The 20820-nt window shown below is 39.7% G+C and overlaps 1 protein-coding gene across 1 annotated transcript in view; it reads right to left on the reverse strand.

Annotated features, from left to right (window-relative positions):
* The window catches only part of chrm2a (cholinergic receptor, muscarinic 2a), a 54547-nt gene extending 40130 nt beyond the window's left edge, over positions 1-14417 (reverse strand). Inside the window, exon 1 of the mRNA XM_078242702.1 lies at positions 14275-14417. The gene's annotated coding sequence lies outside the window, so the exon portion shown is untranslated. The remainder of the gene's footprint in view (positions 1-14274) is intronic.
* Between the last annotated feature and the right edge of the window lie 6403 nt (positions 14418-20820).

Consider the following 20820-nt stretch of genomic DNA (forward strand, 5'->3'; position numbering starts at 1 on the left):
ACTGTTTACAACTGGAGTGTTGCTTAATTTAATAGATGAGTGTTCACAATGCAGACACTGTTTCAGAAAGTTACAACAGGCCTTGTACTCTACGTTCTATCCTCCTTGGATTTCTTTAAAACTAGCATAAACCTCAGCATGCTTGCACAATGTTTTCTGATTAAAGGGTAAGTTCACCCAAATCACTGAAACCAAGGGTCATTATTCCAAGTAACAAAGATGTTCTCCTGAAAAGATTTTTTTAAATGTAATTTTTCAGTGCTTTCAGCACCATAAACGAGACGAGAGTCTACAACCATGCTAGGTGATAAGGCACAGCAGGGTGATGCTTATAAGTATAACATTTACAGTGTTCTTCATCTTAGTTTAGCATTTTAACATGTTAACATTTGCTTATGACCTGATAATGGCACACAAGTAAACGTTAAAGCAACATCAAACTGATTACAGTTCCTACTGAGACATGGGTTTATGTAACAAATTTGTATACCAATCCATCCTATAATGAGATATTTCATTTAAAACCACTAATATAAAAGTCAGGGGAAAACTAAAGTCGTTAGGATTCATCTTCTGGGAAACACTGGGGACAAACATATCATGGCTATCCATTCAACAGTTGTTTGGACCAAAGGGATGACCTGACCGACATTATTTCTAAAAGCAATGCAATATGGATTAAAAATAAACTAAACAAAACCTGGATTACTTGGTGATGTGGTGAACTGACCCTACTTGTGGTTATGAAACTACAGTTGACCACTAGGTGGCAAGTAAAGAGTCTCAAGGAGTCACTTGGATGAGTGAAAATCTGTCTCACCAAACATGACAGTCAACTACACCGTACTCTTACTTTTACCCCCTCGCTGTCTCCTCTCTTATGTTGGATACCATTCATTTCCATCACATCACATAGATGTTGACATTTAATTTACCCGGGTGCACTGGGAAGCCCCTCAAATCAATTTCAGGCACCTGGAAGATATGGTAAATCTTCCTAACAGACATGCCCTTAGGGTAAATTAAAGTGAATGTTCTTTTCCTTGAGATGAATTTGCGGTGACAATAATATTTAGTGCGGGACCCCCAAGATGTGTATTTGTTATTTATTTAATAGTAGGAAAAGAGAACCTAAAGTCAAACATGACAATTTCTCCCAGGTGATTGCAAAGCCAGTGAATTAGGATGTCAGAAGTAATTAAGGACACGTCTGGTTTCTGCTCATTTTAACTGTTTTGAACCCGGTGCACATGTAATTGATCACCAGTCCACTTGCTTTGGCCATCGTAATCATCATCCATCTTAAGTATTGATTAGGTTTTGCCAATGTTTTATGTGACACCAACAAACTGATTAATCATTATTCATATCATTTTTAAGGCCTCGCTGCACACAAGGTTGCCACAAAGATGAGCTATCGTGGATGTTTCAATATCTTACTATTTGGCTCATTTGCAAGAAATGCAATCTGTGTCTCAAAAGCTGAATGTGGCTATCCCTCAGCCAGTGTCCAAGCCATTTCATGAAAGAGTGCACAAAGTTGAACATGTTACTGCAGTGGACCAAAATATACCCAATGAGATATACACAGTGTCTTTAATTTCAAAACAGAAACTTCTAGTATTGCCTATAACCCAAGGAGAGAAATTAGCCTTATCTCGGAGGAAGGTACGTGGCCATCCATCAGCAATTTCTCTCAGTTTATCGGCCTGCCCAAGAGGAAACGCACAATGATGTCAGGCATTAATCAAATGCTGACACCTCACATTCAGGACTGAGACATGTACCCTTTTCTCCCTGCCCAAATCCATTGTCCCGCTGGGGCTCTCTGGCTGTAGATTAATACCCTTGTGGCACTGTGTGCCAATATCAGACAGCTGGCGGATTGTGCTGAAGCCATGTCGAAAGAACAACATGTGCAAAAGTGCAAAGACCATACACTGAAAATCCAAAAAGCACCATGTTAAAACTCTTGCACTTCAGCCACTTCATTATAGTTTTATATTCACAAATGTGTTGCAGAAGTGCTCTTAGAAGCTTCCCCCTCGCAGAGAGCAAAGGCGAAGAGACTACTACATGCACTGTGTGCCACTGTGCCTGGGAGTAATCCTGTCACAGAAAATGCAGCAGAACAGGAAGAAAGAGCTTCATGTGGCGAAGTTCGTTGTCTCTTTTTCTTCCCCTTTAGATTTTCCCCGGCCACTCATTCATTCTGTTTAGAAATTACTGAGTGCTATTGATGTGCAGAATCGAAACACTCACAGGAGGGAGGGTTGTAATAAATTGAACATCGTGGACACTGGATGGCTCGCTGAAACTGTCCACGGGCTGTATTCATGTCAAAACATTAATCTAACGTGGGACGCCAAAGGTTTGTCTATGTAGTGCAAAAATTGAAGAAAAGTCTGTTGCTGGTAAGTGTTTGATTCAGCCTCGGAGAGTACTTTAACTGCTGTAGTTGTTCATGAAATCCTTTCGGAGGACTTTCATTTTTCAGATGGATGATTATCTGGATACAAAATAGCAGGGAGCCAGATGTGACTCTGGGACAAATCCCTTCATTCCCTCTCTACTGTCAGAGAAAAAGCATGTTTTGGATATGCTGTTTGTTGAACTAAATCCCTCCCTCTATTATTTTGTGGGAGAAGTCATTGCAGGGCATTTAAACTGGCATGACCTCTGAAACAGTGGATCTACAATCCCCAATGATTCACAGTACAGAGTCCAAAGATTTATCTTTTGCACTCAAAGGAAATGTTTACCCAGAATTTAAATTCTCATTATTTTGTATAAATAATTACCAGATGAAGAAGTGTTTTCTCAAGGGACAAACCTGAGTCCCGTACTACGAAGCAGGATCAACATGCCCTGAATTTATTTCAGTTACTCGGCTTCACCAAACCTAACAACCGCGGTCCCTCATAACCTGTGTCACGAAGGTGGTTATCAACTAGTTCAATCAACCCAGGGATTCCCAATCCAGCGACGCGTGTGTTCACATAAAAGAGACGGTGTTTGCACAGCATGACCAATCACAAACATCTACCAGAGCCTTATATTTTACATAACAAAAGCAAACTGTGATTCTACATAAATATGAAGAACACAGACACGGTTTTACTGGCAAAAAAATAGCCGACGCTGTAAATGTGTAAATCATATTGCTTATCAATATCACTTCCCCATCAGTCAGGAACAAGATCTGGCCATAGTTACACTTCTGCTTTCCACATTTTTGTTGCTTTAGCCTATTATTTCAGTTGCAACCCTGGCAGTGGTAAGCGATTGTGAGAGCAAATAAAAAATATAAAAACATAATTCATACTGATGTGTGCATTGGCAACACATGGCTTAAGATGCCGACAAATAGCCTATATGTAATCCCTCCGCTGAAATGCCGCTGACATTTAAATGCAAAACGAAATGTGCATAAAATCTTTTTTAATCAACACAAAAACTCAGGTATTATCTTGTTTTCTTACTATATCCCAAACACGTGTACTCTGACTAAAATCCTACAAAAGACCCCACTTACACAAAGTCCTTAAATTGATCTTTAGCTATCCTGATTCCACTCACCAGACATGCATTTTGATAGTGGACCATTCTGCAAAACCCTGGATTATGTTCAATGATAGTATTTAAACGTATTTCTTCAATATCTGTGTATGGCAGCTACTATATGTTTAAGGTTAGGAAAGGGCCATGCTTATGGCAAATACAATATGGTTAAGTTAAGGTCAGGGCTAGGTATGAAAATTAGATATGCTACACACCCATCCACCACCACGACATCAACACTCCCACCTTGTTTCATGTAAGGCATACTATTTTCTGAGATGAAAAAACATTCACAGGGATACTGGGCTGTACGAGCAGCAGATAACCACTGGCACCGACCAGTTTATATCGTATTTATGGACATTTTGACATTATTTTGCTGTTATTAAAACAGGTGTCCAGGTATCTTCATTCTCTCTGAGGCGACCACTTTTGTAGGCCACTTTTTTTGTCCAGCGATCCAGGCTATGAGGGATGACTGATACAAAAACTTTATGGCAAAGTATCACTTTTACTGAGGTATGACCATTTCCAATAACAAACTATAAACATTTTGCACCAGCAGTCTCTCTCTCTCTCTCTCTCTCGCTCTCTCGCTCTCTCTCTCTCTCTCTCTCTCTCTCTCTCGCACAGCAGCCATCTGAGAGTGAGAAGCCACGCAGAAAATTGCATTTTTCATGTTACCCACACACTGACTGGCTGTAACATGTATGCAAATTTTGGCACCTGAGAATATTTCCCAAGTCACTGACTTGGTGGGAATGCAAAATGGCTTGCAATTGAAGATTATGTACTGTATATTATAATGTGTGCGTACTGAGAGGTAATGTGTGATTTTCATGAGAGTATATATTCTAATGATAATAACAGTGATGAATGGTAATGATTTGAGAGAGCAGCCTTATCGTGTACCCACTGCTAATGCTCCTCAGACGACCAGCCTACATTTACGATGTCCCTAAACCCCCCTGCAGAAAGTGTACACAGATAATTCAATACCTTTTGTTTTTACACTACGATTACGACTACAAGATTAACATCCTGCCAATGCCCTTCCCTAGTAGCTTCACCCTACCCTCCTGAAGGCAATTAAAAGAGACTCGGACTGTAGGGTCTCCCTTGTGCAATTATAAATCAGCAGCTCTTATGTGAGGCCATGTTAGAGTCCCTTTCTGTGAGCAACAAGGAATAATTCATGTGGCTATGTCTACTGTAGGTGTGCTTACCAAGACTCTAGGGAAATAGATACAAAAATGATAAATAATATTGGTTGCTGCAAGAGAATTTCTAAAAAAGAGCGTGGACCTGGCTTATATACCTTTAAGGGGTGGTTAAGTTTTGGCATCTAAAACTTCCAAGTCACGTATACGTTATAGGCCCAGTGATCCACTTTGACCTTCTCCCTAAAGATGTGTACACACTGAACACAAAGTGAATTTTAACAGGTGATCTGATTACACACAAAGTTAATGGAAAGGCATGACTCATGAGTGGATTGAGGCAAAGATGTGTTTATACTGAAAATGATTCTTAAGAGAAAACTTTAAACTTATCCTGAGGCTGTGTGACTCAACTACATGAACAAACTGTGCAGAGACAAAGAAAAAGGAGCGGGGTTCCAGCAAAAAGTTAGCAAAATCTTGAGGTCACACAGGAATTATGTACATATTGGACAATTCCGCAACTTTCAATTTACATTCAATGCCAACATTAAGTAGAATGTAATATGTAGCATGGGTGAAAAGTAAGGATGTGGAGGACAGGGTGATTGATGGGAGTGTAGCACATCTGGAGACAAGAGTTTACATACTGTTCACACAGACCTGCAATTGACATTAACCTCTTTGTTCAACCTAACCACAATCTAAACAATATTTTAGAAAACACTTTTGAAACTGTTGGCATTGCACCTAACAAAATTATGTAACTGAATGATTCCAAAGACTTTTTGTAGCAGTGTAGTGTAATGCTACTTCCAATTGGACAGCCATTTGAACACCCCATGAGGTTGCGTGAACATGGCCATTTTAATCACTTGAACAAACATCAAATTCTGCCATTTTTCTGTTTAGAAGGGTCTCATACAACTTGAGAACATTCAGAAGAACACAAGTCCTGTCTGTGCTGTTGACCCATATTGATAATTCACTGTTTGACCTCTCGCTCTTGGATTACGGTTAAATTATGTCCCAGATTGGAATAACTGTTGTCAAATCTGTACTGATCTCCCCCTAAGGTAATGTCAGCCTGCACGGTGAGTGAGGTCATGTCTTTCCTCACTTATTCATATCAGGGGGGCAAATCTATACTACATGCATAATTCACACTGCGAATATGGGCATCATGGACAGATATACCATCATACACTAAATAAATTGTGGAGTGTGGATATATGTTTAGTGGGGAGGAGTCATCATCAATCTCCATGGCTGAATTTAGCTGGATTTGGCAACATGTGTACGTTGGAAAGCCGGCCGGTATGAAAAATACTTGATTGAAATTCAGAAAGATAAATGGATTTTATTGCAAGCCATAAGGTCACCTATTGCTATCTAACGGCTATATGGAGATGTTCCCTTGCCTAGAAATCTCATAGGGCCAGTCAGAGACAGAACTGTAATCAATGACCTGGTTCCAGTAATTACTGTTTACTTTAGCTCATTATTCTCAGAGCTTTGATGAAGCAATAGCCCTTATGTAAAGGATATGTGGCCTTAATCGGTGGTTGCCAAGACGTGTATCCCCTGCTTCTCTTGTAATGCATATTGGGAAGAATGGAGTTCAGGAAGTAACAGACGCCTGAAGCAGCTATTTTTGGCCCTGCCTTTGAGTCATTCACATACTCTAATTATCTGACGAGTCAACATGTGACAAAAGATGAACAGCAGTCCTTTCGTCCAGCAGGGCAAACAACGAACACTGGACACATGCTTCACACAGCGGAAGAGAATGGTTCATATGTTGACATTTACAACCTAATTAAAACCAAGAAGGGAAATGATCCAGGCAGGGTCAGATGCTTATTACACACAGGTTACACACAAAACATACACAAGCATTCAAGCAATTGCACAGACGACTGCACAATCCTACACACCGTTTAGCTACTCCACACACATTTAGCCAAGCATCGCTAATCCCACCCATCTGGAGAAACCTGCTCATTTGAATCACTGAAATCCTAGACTGATTAAAATATATTACCATATCAGGGAAACTCATACTCGTAATTTTAACGATGTATGTATGCACATAAATTCCCAGTTGCCTCCTGCATTTTGATTGGGAGTTGAGAGAAAAAACGTAGATAACAAATACAATGCATCAAAGATGGAATTTATAATATATTTGTACATCATTGCATTATTTGTTTACAAGCACATACAAACGAAGCTACCCAAGGCTGTGTAGAGTTGACTGTCACATCTAACTTATCAAGAGCATACCTCTCAGCCATTTGTTTCAATTTCACTAGCAGCAGTGGACATAAACTGAGCTCTGGTCTGCAGGGTGAAGGACTTTATTTATGCAAAGAGCATGAAACACACTGTAGCTTTTTGCTCAATTGACCATTTTTTTTTAGAAACCAAAATGAAAGAAAACAACTATATTAAGTTTGAAATTAACCAAATTTAAATTGTGTTACCCATATTATCAGTGCCCAGATCTCCTTTTCAATAATTCAGTGTCTACATCAGAAACACAGTATATATCCCTCCCTCTGCCATGACAGACAAGCCTACTGCATTCCCCAAGCTCCATTCATTAAGACGTCCTTTGAGTCCTTTCCTGCGAAGAACAATACCATCTAGACCTCACAATTCAGTTACCCCACCCCCTTCCCCCACCCCACATCAACATGTGCAAACACTTGCTGTGATGATATGCCATGCTGTGTTTACCTTTGCAGAGCCTCACTATTATGACTCTCACTGTATGCTGAGTAAAAAAAAAAGAAAAAACTACAATAAACCAGTTCCCCAGTTTATCGTGGTCTCGCATTCAGTCACTTCAGATGATATTAGATGAGGGCCAAAATGTTGTGTTTTGATTGAAATTACAGTGAAATTGCATGCTCTAATACAAAAAATGATAATGATAATAATAATAAAATAAAGCTAATACAGATGATGCAGAGAAATTATTTTACTACTGTATATACTGAACAACATTGATCTTTCCATGTGTATCCACATTTCTGCTTCTGAATCCAATATGGTTTAGTGTGTTAGTCATTTGCAACCGGCTTTCTCTCTTTTATTTTCATGGCTAATTGGCTATGCAGCACATGAAACCAGAGACCTGCAGGCAACAGACAAGAAGGAGAAAACTGGGATGGAAGAAAGATCACTAAAGCATTTCAATTTGCTTTCCCCTTCATTTAATTACTCTACCCTGTTGTGTACTTTTTGTGCTTTCCCTTTTTCTCAAACACACCAAGCTCTGGCCAACTATGTCTATATACATTTTTCAGATTTCAAAATATCCATCTTGAGCCGTGCAGGTCTTTCCTCCATCTGTCTTGCCTTTCCTTAATTCACCTCCTTATTCTTACTCCTACTCAGAATGTGCACCCATATCTCGATTAGACCTCTGGAAATGCCTGTGCAATTTCCTGGAAGATTAAAGTGATGGATTTACACTATATCAATCACAGTAAATGTGGGGCTCGAAATAGCCCCCAACTATCAGCGAGAGATGTTTTTGAGCAGTGGTCAAAGAGCCTCATCAGAAACAAGGGTGATGTAAACGTTTTGAAGGGTTCTCTGAGCTTCCCAGTTAATGTTTTCCTCAAGTGTTTTCATTTAAGGTCTTGTTTGATCATAAAGCAGGTCAAGGTGCTATATAAATACTGTGAAAGTATCAAAACGCTCAATCTACAGAGAAATGCACATAGCCTGCAATCAGAAATGGTGCCTTTAAACGAGCCCTCAGGACTTCCGTACGGTTGTGATGTCACAACTACATTAGATGTAGGTAGAAAGTGCCACTACAGAAGATGCGAAAGACCCAGAAACGCTGACCAATCAGAGCAGACTGATATTTTCGGGAGAGTGGCTTAAGAAACAGGCGCCAAAACAGAGACAGACAGAGGGTGAATACAGGTATATATTCAGACAGACAGTTTGAGAAAAATAATGTTTTTGAATAGAAGAAATAAAAGTATGAACCGGAAAATGAGCATGATATGGGACCTTTAAGAACATCACGGTCACAATGACATGTTTTAAAATATAGGAAGCATGCTGTTACAATGATTAAAAAAAAACATCACAGAAGTGCGGTGCACCTGTCAGCAGCCACCTCAGATGAAGATGAGCTATTCCCTGGTGACTTATCATCTAATGCAAGTAGTCCCTGCAACAAGCTGCCCTAACTGAGGTCACATTTCTCTGACCTCGGGGCATTATTACCCTGTAATCATACATTGCTATTCATGGCTACATTTGTTATTTCTCGTTGACAGCCTAATGTTAGAAGAAAGCAATTTTACCTGATGGATGAGCATAAGAGGGGGAGAGGCTGTATCAGCTTCATGCCTTGCCAGTGAATAATGCACAACAAAATCCCATAGATGCCAGAACTGGCTGCCCGCAATACCTGCCTTCGCAAATATACTACCAGTCTACGTGCTGTACACACTGGGTTATTATTACAGAGCTGTGAGGACTTTTCAGCTTATGATGCCTATTCATTACCACAGTATTTACTTCAAGCAGGCTGTCAGTCCTTACATTGTACTATGAAAAATTGTTGACTTATTCTCAAGTAACACAGCTTGGGCGACTGATTTATAGGTCTCACGCCATCCATGATCACAGAAATCAATCTGCACTTCTTCTCTGGTCTGCATTTTGTCTGTTGGCGGCAATAGGGATAACGTGTTAAAGTGGGCCTCCTCAATTTTGTCACTTTTAGTGCAATCAATACTGCTTTCCCACCAACCGAATGCGTCTGAATAGCAGGCCGCTTCTCCTTACACTAGACTGAACATTTCAATCAATATCTGACTGGAGGCTAAAAACATCTGCAGAAGCAACAACAAAAAGCAAGCCTGAATGAAATGCTTTGCATTATACTGAAGACGATGACACACTGCAGGAACAGTAGTGCAGAGAAAACAGTGGGATATATAAAGAAGAAATGGGATTCTCTATGACAGTCAAGTCTGCAACCATGTTTGTGTGGAGTAAATGTTGAATGGATCAAATCTCAACACAAAGTAATTTCTCTGAAAACAATTCACTTGCAGGACTGAGCGTATATTAACTCAGCTTAGCAAATCAAACACCAAATCACTGCTCAATTAGTGATACAATCCAATCAGCAGAACAGACCGCCACAGCTTTTTCAGCAGTGTTTTCCACTGTGAGTGTAATGTCCCCAGAGACCCATACATCATTGCGGACAATTCTCAGCGTATGGCATGCCGTCGGCTTCCAGACAGCTCCAATCCATAAAAGCAAGCCTCTGGCCAACGTACCTGTAAATTAATCTGCCTAAAAAATTCAACGAGCCCAGGGAGAGGTTTGATGTGTGCATCTAGGTGCATAGCCCTAAAAACGATTGTATTAATTGCCTGGAGGATTATGGGACACAGAACTCCACTCCCTCATGCATATTTGACACTTCTAGCAGCATGCTCAGGCCCTTGTTGCAGCTAATGGATAATGTTTTGGCACTGTGTTGCATATGAATGAGCTACCAAGTTATGAGTGGGTATGCAGTGAGTGCAACCCAGTCCGTATCTGTCTGAGCATGTGTTGGCTTTGTTATCTTGAGCCAGCCAGGGTGAGTGTAGGGCTGTGTGGCCGGGTTGCAGGTTCCTAACTGGTGCGACTGCTCCCTCTACTCTTGCCCTGAAAAGCTGCCGCTGCCCTCTCCTGTTAATCTGTGCCAGGGATTTTGCCGGCTTCACACGGAACTGACATGACAGTCCTTTGGGGATGTTGTGAGCACAAACACATACTACGAAAAAAGTAGACGGATGAATATGCTGCCACTTACACACATACACAAAGAGACATAACCTGTCATACAAATGAAAGCAACAGATATGCAGTTAGACAGCCAAATGCACACATACATCTACACACAATCTCAATCTCATTGAACTGAAAAAGCCGCAACTCCATTTGAGATGGTTCTGGACAGCGTCGCCATGATGAAGAGGGAGAGCTCTTGGCAGTGTTGTTGGTGGAACAACATCAAACAGTAGTGTGAGTATGTGTGTGTGTGTGTGTGTGTGTGTGTGTGTGTGTGTGTGTGTGTGTGTGTGCAGATGCAATGTCTGCTGATAATGTCCATGTACACCCCCGCAGTGTGAAGTGAGGTTGTTGATATCAAGTGCTTGCACATTGCTATACATGGTGTCCTTTTTGTCAGCAGAGATCGTCTGGCATAACAGAGTGACACCTGATCTGATGGCTTTTGGGATTCATAATTTTCACCTCTAAAATGCACTATATTGTATTTGCAGTGCTATAAAGTTCAGACGGTTATGTAAGGATATATTTAAACAAGACAATAGGTCTACAGCAATGCTAGCAGTTTTGCCAGGCTGTACTTCAGCACTGCTGTGCTTTGAGCTACATGCTAATATCAGCATGCCAATATGCTCACAATGGCAATGGCAACATAATGATAAATTGGTATAACATGTTTACCATCTTAGTTTAGCGTGTTAGCATGCTAACATATGCTAATTAGCAATAAACACAAAGTCCAACCGGGACTGATGGGAAAGTTATTAGTTTTGCAGTTTTGGTCATAAACCAAAGTATTGGACAAAAGTGGACCAACGTGGTAGACCAACAGACTGACTGACCAAACTAAAATTCCATCTTTAGAGCTATGCAGCTAGTAAGGCTACACATTGTCAATTTAATATGCATTACCATGAATACCTGAGATGATCAGAATTTTCCTCATGCATTTAACCCAACTTCTGAGGCTAAAAATTGAAGCAAATGCGGAAGTGCCAAAAACTGCAGTTCCTTGAATGGCCATTGAGACTGGCTCCAAAAGCGAGTCAATCCCCATACACCCCCATGTTAAAATGCACAAAGTTACATACAAAACAAACAAACATGTTTACAGGTCTCTATAGCTAATTTCCCCCATTCATGACAACTGTAAGGGGGGTTTATATAACTCACTTGTTTAAATTAAATTAAGGCTTAAACTAAACATAATTTAGAGCATAGCCGCTTTGAGTGACAGGTGGGTGCCGTCACAGGAGACTGTAGGATCCTAATTTTTTATCCCATTTTTGGATTAGCCAGGAGACGCTGCCAAGATGGCCATGGCTGGAGCCACCTAAGATGAGCTTCACAATGGCTCTTCAGCAACATATGGTTGACGTCACGCAGACTACATCTATGTTTTCTACAGTCTGTGGTCCTGAATGAGCGCTACACTGTTTCTTTGTCCAATGTCTCAGTATCACTGTAGCACAATACATAAAGCATGTGAGGAGTCACAACTCTGTTCATGGTCAAGAGCTCTTTTGTATCTATCGCTGTCGGACAAGCTCTTGTAACCCCATTGACGTGTTAGAAAAATGTCACACATTCTGTAACAATAGGCCAAGGATACAACCATAAGCCATTTTAAGACTTCAGTGCACAAAATTGTAGGTACTGTAGCTCTTTAAACAATAGCATATATTTAGTGATGGTGTACTATGCATTCAAAAAATTACCTGAATGCATAGCGATTACATTATTTTACATGAATGATAAATTCATTTATATTATGAAACCTGATATATTAATGCTACCTGCCAGGTTCAGTAAAGTGATTGTGGCTTCAAAGGAGGTATACAATATGTAAATATGTTATTTGTGTGTACATAAATTTCCATCTGCTAAGATGTCATATGTAAATTAAAATTCATTGTGAGCACTGACCCACAGATCAAATTATATGTCAAGATTGGGGCGGCTGTGGCTCAGGTGGTTGAGTGGCCCCCTACCAATCAGAAGGTTGGTGGTTTGATCTCTGCAGTCCCATATTGAAGTGTCCTTGGGCAAGACACTGAACCCTGAATTGCTCCCAATGCTGTGCCATTGGTGTGTGAATATGTGTGAATTAGAGATACACTGATACCACTTCTTTTAAGACCAAGTACAAGTACTTACATTTGGGTACTCGATACCAAGTACCGATACGAGTACCGATACAAGTAATAATAATGCCTCTGGGGTCGGAAGATGGAATTTTATGAAGCTCTTATCATTCCTTTATTGGAAGTCTTAACTTTTTCATTAATTTGCTGCCTTTGGTTGCCTTTGAAAACAAGAATAGCCTCATTAACATTGTAAAGATCTGCTCTAAGATTACTGGACTTCAGTTACCAGACCTGAGTTCCCTCTGGAAGAGTCCAGAAAGCTAAGAGAATCATGGGTAATTTTGGCCATGTTCTTTCTTGTAGATTCTCTTTAATGCCATTAGGGCGGTGATATCTTTTTCTATTCAAGGCTCAGTGGCTATGGGTTGGACATTTCCCTGAGCTAGTGTCAATAAAATAAATTATATCCTTCCTCTACACTTTAGAAAGAATGAAGAAGCAAAGTCTGATAACGTCATTCACATGCATATTAAGTAGCCATGTTTTACCAGCTCCAGCAGAGAGGATGGTTTGTTTAAGCCAGCAGCCAAGTTCACAAGATTTTGTCCAAATTTAAAGACTTGTGGCAAACTATATTAGACTAAAAACCAACAGCTTTCATTTGAGCTTGTTTGTAAAACAAAATTGCGCTATTTGCAGAGGAGCGCTGTGGTTGTTAAAACAGCGCTGTGTAGAGACCCCATGTAGACAGAACAGATTGAAATATCGCTTTCTTCATGTTTATGCCATTAAAGCTGATGTGAGACATTGGACTGGGCTGACACTGCTACTCCTAATATCAGTAGTAAAGCTTACGGGCAACAGGCTGCTGATGTGCTTTTTCACAAAGTCATGCAGTTTTGGAAATACGGTTTCTGTGTTGATTTGACGGCTGGGAATCTCATACCTTGACTCCAGTATACTGAGAAGACATTGAAACCCAATATTATTAACGACTGACAATGGCTGGTCGTCAAGTGCAATCATATATTGGGTAAGAGCCGCTGTTATTTTTACAGCCAAAAATTTCGAAACGGCTGGCATTGCGCGTCTTTCGCTGTCTATACCTGCTCGACGAAGAAGTTCATGTAACGTTGCTATGAGGTGGTATCGAGTGTGGTAGTATCAGAGTAATTTTATGATTACAAGTACGAGTACATGCGCATGGCATCGGACCGATACCTAATACTGGCATCGGTATCGTGCATCCCTAGTGTGAATGTTTATCTGATGAGCCGGTGGCACCTTGTATGGCAGCCTTGGCCACAGTGTATGAATGGGTTTGAATGGTGAATGGTGCCTGTAATATGTAAAAAGCGCTTTGAGTAGTCGTTAAGACTAGAAAAGCGCTATATAAATACAGTCTTACATTTAAGACAGACATAACTCTTTTCCAATAGAATTAAAGAAATGTAAATGTGTGCAAAGACCAGATGCAAAACCTAACTATGATTTTTGAACAGAGGGGGGGATCATTTGGAAATGATTCATTCAGAAATCGGAGCTTAGGATGAGTTTCTCTTTTGGGGTTTGACTTGTTGTGAGTGTCATGAGTAAACACTCAAAAGCTCACTCCAGTGTCAGAGTGTGTTAGTACTTACAGCGGGTGCTAAGCAGTCCGTTGGGTTTTCTTGCAATTGGATGGCATACTCGAAGAGTGTGTGTTCAGTGTAGCACCAAAGAGGCTCGTTTTGAAAGAAGGAAGCAAAGGGCATGTCTGACTCCAGGTTCATGGTTAATAGCCATGGCCACTGTTAAAAAAATAAAAATAAAATTAGATGAGGATGAGCATTGGACTGCCTTCAATTGTTTCAATGTGTTTCCCATGGGATTCTACACTGGTCATCACTGATGCTGTTTCAAGGTTAGAACAGCTACATGGACCTGGCCTGGGATTTAAGTTTCAGTCCTTACTATGTAAATTATACTGTCCTTTACCCCTACAGACCTGTAACTCCAATAAACATAATGTACACATCCTGCCCAACGATCAAAGAAAAATGATGGGAGCTCTGACTGCTTCTAATGTAAATGACTGTGACCTAAGTTCACTGTATGTGCACACTCTTTATAGGAGCCACAGTCCTCCAAGACCATTATCCCAGAGTGCAGCACTCTCGCTCATATTTCCAGAGGAGCCGCTAACAGGCACACCTAATGTTTAAATGCAAATTTTAACCAGAGCACCTTGCAGGAACCACAGCAGTTTAGAAATCCCTAAACCCAAGCCGTGCCAATTATTAAAAAAACAACTCTTAACAAGCCACTGTTTATATCTTTAGCATATGAAGACAAAGCAATGTCACACCTGCTTTTGAACTGCAGGCAGATAAATAACTTGAGCTGGAGAAGTTGAGGGAAAGACAGGTGCATCTGATAAAGGGATAAACCTTAAGGCTAGTGTTTAGTACACTAAGACAGTTTGTGCTTCTGGTGAAGAGATGTAATGTGATGATAACAACTTGTGTTTGCATGTCACTGCATGGACACATTAGCCATTACTGTCTGCAGCATGCCAGTCACTGTTATGACTAATCACAGAACACGAAACAGCCCGTGCTTTTGAAATGAAACCGCTACCTTGAAGAAATAAGGGTTGTTTTTCGGCAAAGTGCAAACACCAGCAGGGCTTTAGTTTGTGAAGCATTTGGGAAAAGCTGGATGCTGAAACAAGTTGAGGCTGAAACAAGTTGAGGCTGTGTGACGCATCGCTGTAGTCTCACATTGTTAGACAATACATTGTCCAAATGATTTCCCCGTGGTGAAAATCTGCCTAATGATCTTTGTCTCTGGTGCTGTAATTCATTTAATATGTTAATAGGAAAAGCCGTTAGTCTGATCAGACATTGCGTAAACATAAGTGTACTTCAATGTTCTCTAATCATGTCAGAAGAGGATTTGAAGGCTCTGAGCAATTCTGCCACATTATAAGATCATGAAAATTATTCATAAAATTGTCAGATGATGATAAGGGTTTAAAATATCGAATGGGCAGCCTTGGACGTAGATTGCAATCTCCCTCGCCGACAGGCAGTTAATTCCCCATGAGTAAATCTGAGAACTCTGAATAAATGTGCACTAAGTCTTAACATATACAGATTACATATACTGCATACTGATTGGCTGTAGAGTGGCATGAGCTATAATAAGTTTCTTTGCTGTCTCAAGCAGTGGACTTGCTCTATGTGTATGTGACAGTGAAAATGTCCCTCAAGGTTATAAAGAATAGTGTAGGTTCTTCCTGGGCTGAGCCTAACCTGGGTGGCTGTCTTTTTCCACACTCCATATTCTCCTAAGAATTACCCCAACCTTTGAGGAGGGGGAACTCTTCTTAAATAAATAAAGTGGCCAACCTGTACAGCAGATTGTCACCACTGAGGAGCACTAAGTGTTTGGTACATGCTTGTTGAACTGCTTGGACAGTTCACAGACCATAAAACCTTGAAATCCTGGCTCTTTGTTCCAGAAGCCCTGAAGGGAATCTTTGCCGATTCTAAACCAGCTCTGTGTCATCTTTGTGTGGGTAGCGTGTTTAGATGAACAGTGTTTGGCTTCTCTCCGTGGCGCCAGAGCACAGAGGAGTGGCGCTTTTGGCATCATCCGGCAGATCTCAGCATACCTATGCTGTTCTGCTCCGTGATAAGCTCTGTACACTGGCGGCACAGAGGGAAGCCAGACACCATTCATTTAAACACACTGCCCACACTGCTATGACACAGAGCTGGTTTAAAATCAACACAATATCTCTTCAACTACTTTTTCTGACCAAATTAATAAAAAAAAGTATTGCGTGGACAATCATGTTCTTTATACCACTTTTTCACACCTTTAATCTGATACCTTCAAGATACATACTAAAAAAGATGCCTTAGAGCTGTCTGGGCTGCCAACTAAATCACATTTACATCTGATTACATTACTAATACACATTTTGTAGATGTTTTAGTACATAACAGGATACTCTGACTGATCTTACTTCCCATATTTCTTAAAAATTGTATCCCCTTGCCTACAGATTCTGCATTCATATGCAGATATCTGTTTATAGATATTATAACAACATAGCATCTGTGAATATAACCACTATGCTTCCAAAGGGACATTTTTGAACTGCTTGTATGTTGTTGGTTACTGGAGACAAATTTTGGCAACAGGATGGCAACGACATAAAATGCCGTTTGTGTGTGGACAACAGGCCAAAATGCACAAAAAAATCTGTTTTTAAAAATACCCATGTACATGTGTACTAGGCCTTAAGCCATCTTTAGAATGGAGCAATTTTCAAAGTAACCATAGATAGGCAAATCGTGAATATGAAGGTTTTGTGCTGTCAAAGCAGTTTGAGTGTGTCAACGTTTAGATGTGGTTACCAATTAGAGATATCTACCAGTTAAACACTTTAGTTTTCAAGTTTGCCTGAAATAATTTACATACTGTGTTTTTATTTTATGTATTATGTTTTGGGTGATTTATGAATTTTTTTTTATTCGTTGATAGATTATTTCCTCTTCCTCCTCCTTTGTTTGAAAATGGCTATACAAATTACAATTCAAATAGATAAATTGATTGACAGAAAATGAATCCAGTGTTCTGTTAATTGATTGAAAATTTCCGTAATTTGTAGCAATGATGCCAAATGTGATGTAGTTCGAGCTTCTTGGTTGTGAGGATTTGCTGCTTTTCTTTGTCTTATGTGATAGTAAGCTTATGGTACATTTAGACAGGAGACTTACCGTGTGAAGCTTCAGCTATTTTGAGGTCCTTTAAATGGTCTCACTTTCATAATGAATATGGTTCACTGTGGGTTACATCTGCATAGCGATACAGTCAAATTCCATTAAGTAGAGAACTGTACACAGGAGAAAGATGTGGCATGCAGGTTAGATTGGATATCCACGGAGATGAAAGTATTCATATCACACTTTCACTTATCACTACTTCACCTCAGAATACCCCTCTGTGAAGTTGCTGTTTCATGTCTGATGACTTTCTGCATCTCCACGAACTGTCGGAAGCGCTTTGGAAAGACCTCATCGAAAGCACAAGCAATAAAACAAGGCTTCCAATGTTTCCATTTTTAAATACTCCAAAGGGAATGCCTGTAATGCAATTTCCTAGTACTTGGTGTCCCCTGACTGCAACTGCCTGGCCTTCCTTCAAGTGTGGGCTGCTGCTTTATTGCCTTTATCAGCATTATGATGATGAAGTAGGGAGGGCTTGCTTCTCAAAGTCTGAACCTGGTCATAGATCTCAGTGGACATCTACACTATCTCTTCATTATCTGCTCTCAGCCAACATCTCAGCACGGGGGCATGCGTCTGGAAAAAAAAAGTTTGATTATGTAACTGTCTGAAAGGCTGGTTATCAGCCTATACACAGGCAGATGCATTAATCTTTCACTGACTCTGCATCTATTTAGAATATCTGTACTTCCAAAATGCATGATGGATCTATATGCACAGTCTGCTGGTAAAATTTTTCATTTAACTGGCTGCTCTGATCAATCAAGAAATCCAAATAACAAGTCACTAAACTTGCATGGACAAGTGCCAGCATTTATTAAATTTGTATCTTGACTAATGTACACATTACTCTTATTTCTAGTGGGTGGATGTTTCTGCACCTGCATATTTAGTCAAATGTTCAAGCTTGAGGGAAACAGCAGAGCTGCAAACGTACCGGCGTCCATTGCTTTGGGTGCTGCTGAGATGAATGCAAAACCCAAACCAAACAAAGAGAGAGATTAGTGGATCTGTTTAACCTCAGGGCAGAAGGACCCTGTTATTAAACCAGATAGTTTACTTAGCTGTGTGTGCTGCTGTCTGCCAAACTCCAGTCCTCTCCCTCTGCAGTGTGTCCTAAAAACAGTGCCACTCAGAGCTAACGGCGCTAATTAGGGAAAGGATTTTTTCATCGGTGTCAATCACTATGTTAAATCTGTAAAGTGTAGTACATTTACTGCCAGAAGTACTGCATATGATACATTCATACTGTATATTTCAGTAAAAATTAAGCAGTGACAAATTTACTTTTCAATTGCTCCGTATATATTGTGGCCAAAAAAAAGAAGAAAAAAAAACGGAATATTGGTAGACATATCAGATCAGACAGATTATCTCATATATTGGCCTAAAAATTCGGAATTGGTCAAGCTACATACTCAGATTACATTTCAGATGGAAATATTGTACTATGGTATTTATTTCACCACTATAGTTACTTTGCCCGTTGAGATTTTATACGCAAAACATAAGACAATCTTATGAAATTAAACTACCCATCAGTTTAAATGAAGTTCCAACCAGTTACATTGAAAGGCTTTCTACACTGACTCTGTAATAACAATCTAAAAGAAAAGAAACTCGGTGATATAACAATTTTTTAATAATACTAATGTGGTGTTATTTATTGGGGATATCCTTCATCAAAGATTGAATCTTTTCTGTTGTTGGCTTATTTTCTTTTTGCTGAGTTGTGTCGTCTTTATTCCATCATCAGCAGGGCTGATGATGTTCATTGCCAGTGGACGGGATTCAGCACCCGCTCCAGTTCAAAATCAGATTGGTATCGCTTCAAGTATTTATTGTCTTAGGTGAGCACAATGTCAAAACTTTTTGTGTGGATTAAATATTTCCACATCTCACTGTTGTGTGTAGCAGTCATGGTCAACGCTCCTAACCTCTTCACTTTCTCTTAGGAATCTCTGAAGGTCATGCTTTTGTCATCAATGTGTTCCATTAAATATTTGTTTTCATTGTTCACTCATGTCCCAGCTTTCTGTCCAATTTCTCAGACTTATAGCTAGAACCAAAACAATACTATTTTTGAAGCCAATACAGTTTAAAAAAATCAGATAACGATATATCGCCCAATTGTACGTTTTCTTAACATAAGATATGTTGATATAGATTCCTTAGATTTTATTTTTATTTTCTTTTTGAAGAAGAATTGTGACCAGGATACATACTAAGCGGGAGGCTTTCCAGTTGAAAAATCATCAAAAATCATGTTCATTTATCTCTTTAAATGACAGTGAGATCTCTGTCCAGATACCATCAGAACATAATGATATTATAATAGTTTGAGGGTTCACTGCACTTTCACCAGGCTGCAAGCATACGTTTACCCTGACAAAATAATCACTGATTAGTCTCTTTGATGTTGCCGCCAACAATATCACAATAAGTTGGATTTAGTTTTTTTCTGAAGTGATGCTCATTTTTGAGTTTAACAAATGTGTGTTCATTGTGTTAGGCAGTCACTGAGTGAAAATGAAAACAAACATGATTTTATTTGTTGGACCTTTTGGGCTGTGAACCAATGTGTGTGCGGGAGTTTTTGCAGATGGACAAGTATTTGCTTGGGATTCATGTTTTATGTACATGTTCTCAAATAAGTTTATTATTAAAAGAGTCAGGGATTTAAAATGGTCCAAAAAAAGGCGTCTATTTTCGTAACTTTTACTGAGCATACAATTTAGTCTTTGCCCCAACACCAGAAATTCTAGCCTTTCAAATCAATGTTATTGAAAAATGTGGTTTAACACTGTTCATCTTCTCTTTAGTATCACTTCCTTGGCAGAGCTCAGAATTTTGAAAAAAGGATGAAAAAGATTTGGTCAAAAAGTTCAGGGCGAGGCTTCCAAAAGAAGATGTGGATTTAAACAAACACTTGGTAAGGATCATATAAAGGTTAGCTTTGCCATTGTGCTTTGATTTAACAATAATCTTGATGGCAACTGGCTGGTCCTTTTATACAATGCCATTGGGGATTTTAATCATGCATGTCAGGGACTGAGTCTGAAAGCTCCAGTCAAGAGGTGGAATTGAGAGAATCACATAGCAGCTTTGTTGGAGTCTTCAGTGGCTTCTTTTCACTGTAAAGTAGTAGCATGACATTCCCTGCTAGAGCTGTAATTACATTCACAATGGATGATTTGTTTTGTATATTGCTTTTTACAAGAAGTCAAATGGGGGAGATATTTCTACAAAGAATAGCACAGAAATATGGGTTAAGTAGACATTAGTGGAAATGATTTGCTCTCTCACAATTCTGTTTGTCATTTCTTTTTGTAAATTTGACATTCTTCTTGCAAATACTTTCATTAATTTGTGGGACATTCCTTAGGTTTGAGGACAGCTGAGAGG

This window comes from Sander vitreus, chromosome 23 (assembly GCF_031162955.1).
Source record: "Sander vitreus isolate 19-12246 chromosome 23, sanVit1, whole genome shotgun sequence".
Taxonomy (NCBI): domain Eukaryota; kingdom Metazoa; phylum Chordata; class Actinopteri; order Perciformes; family Percidae; genus Sander; species Sander vitreus.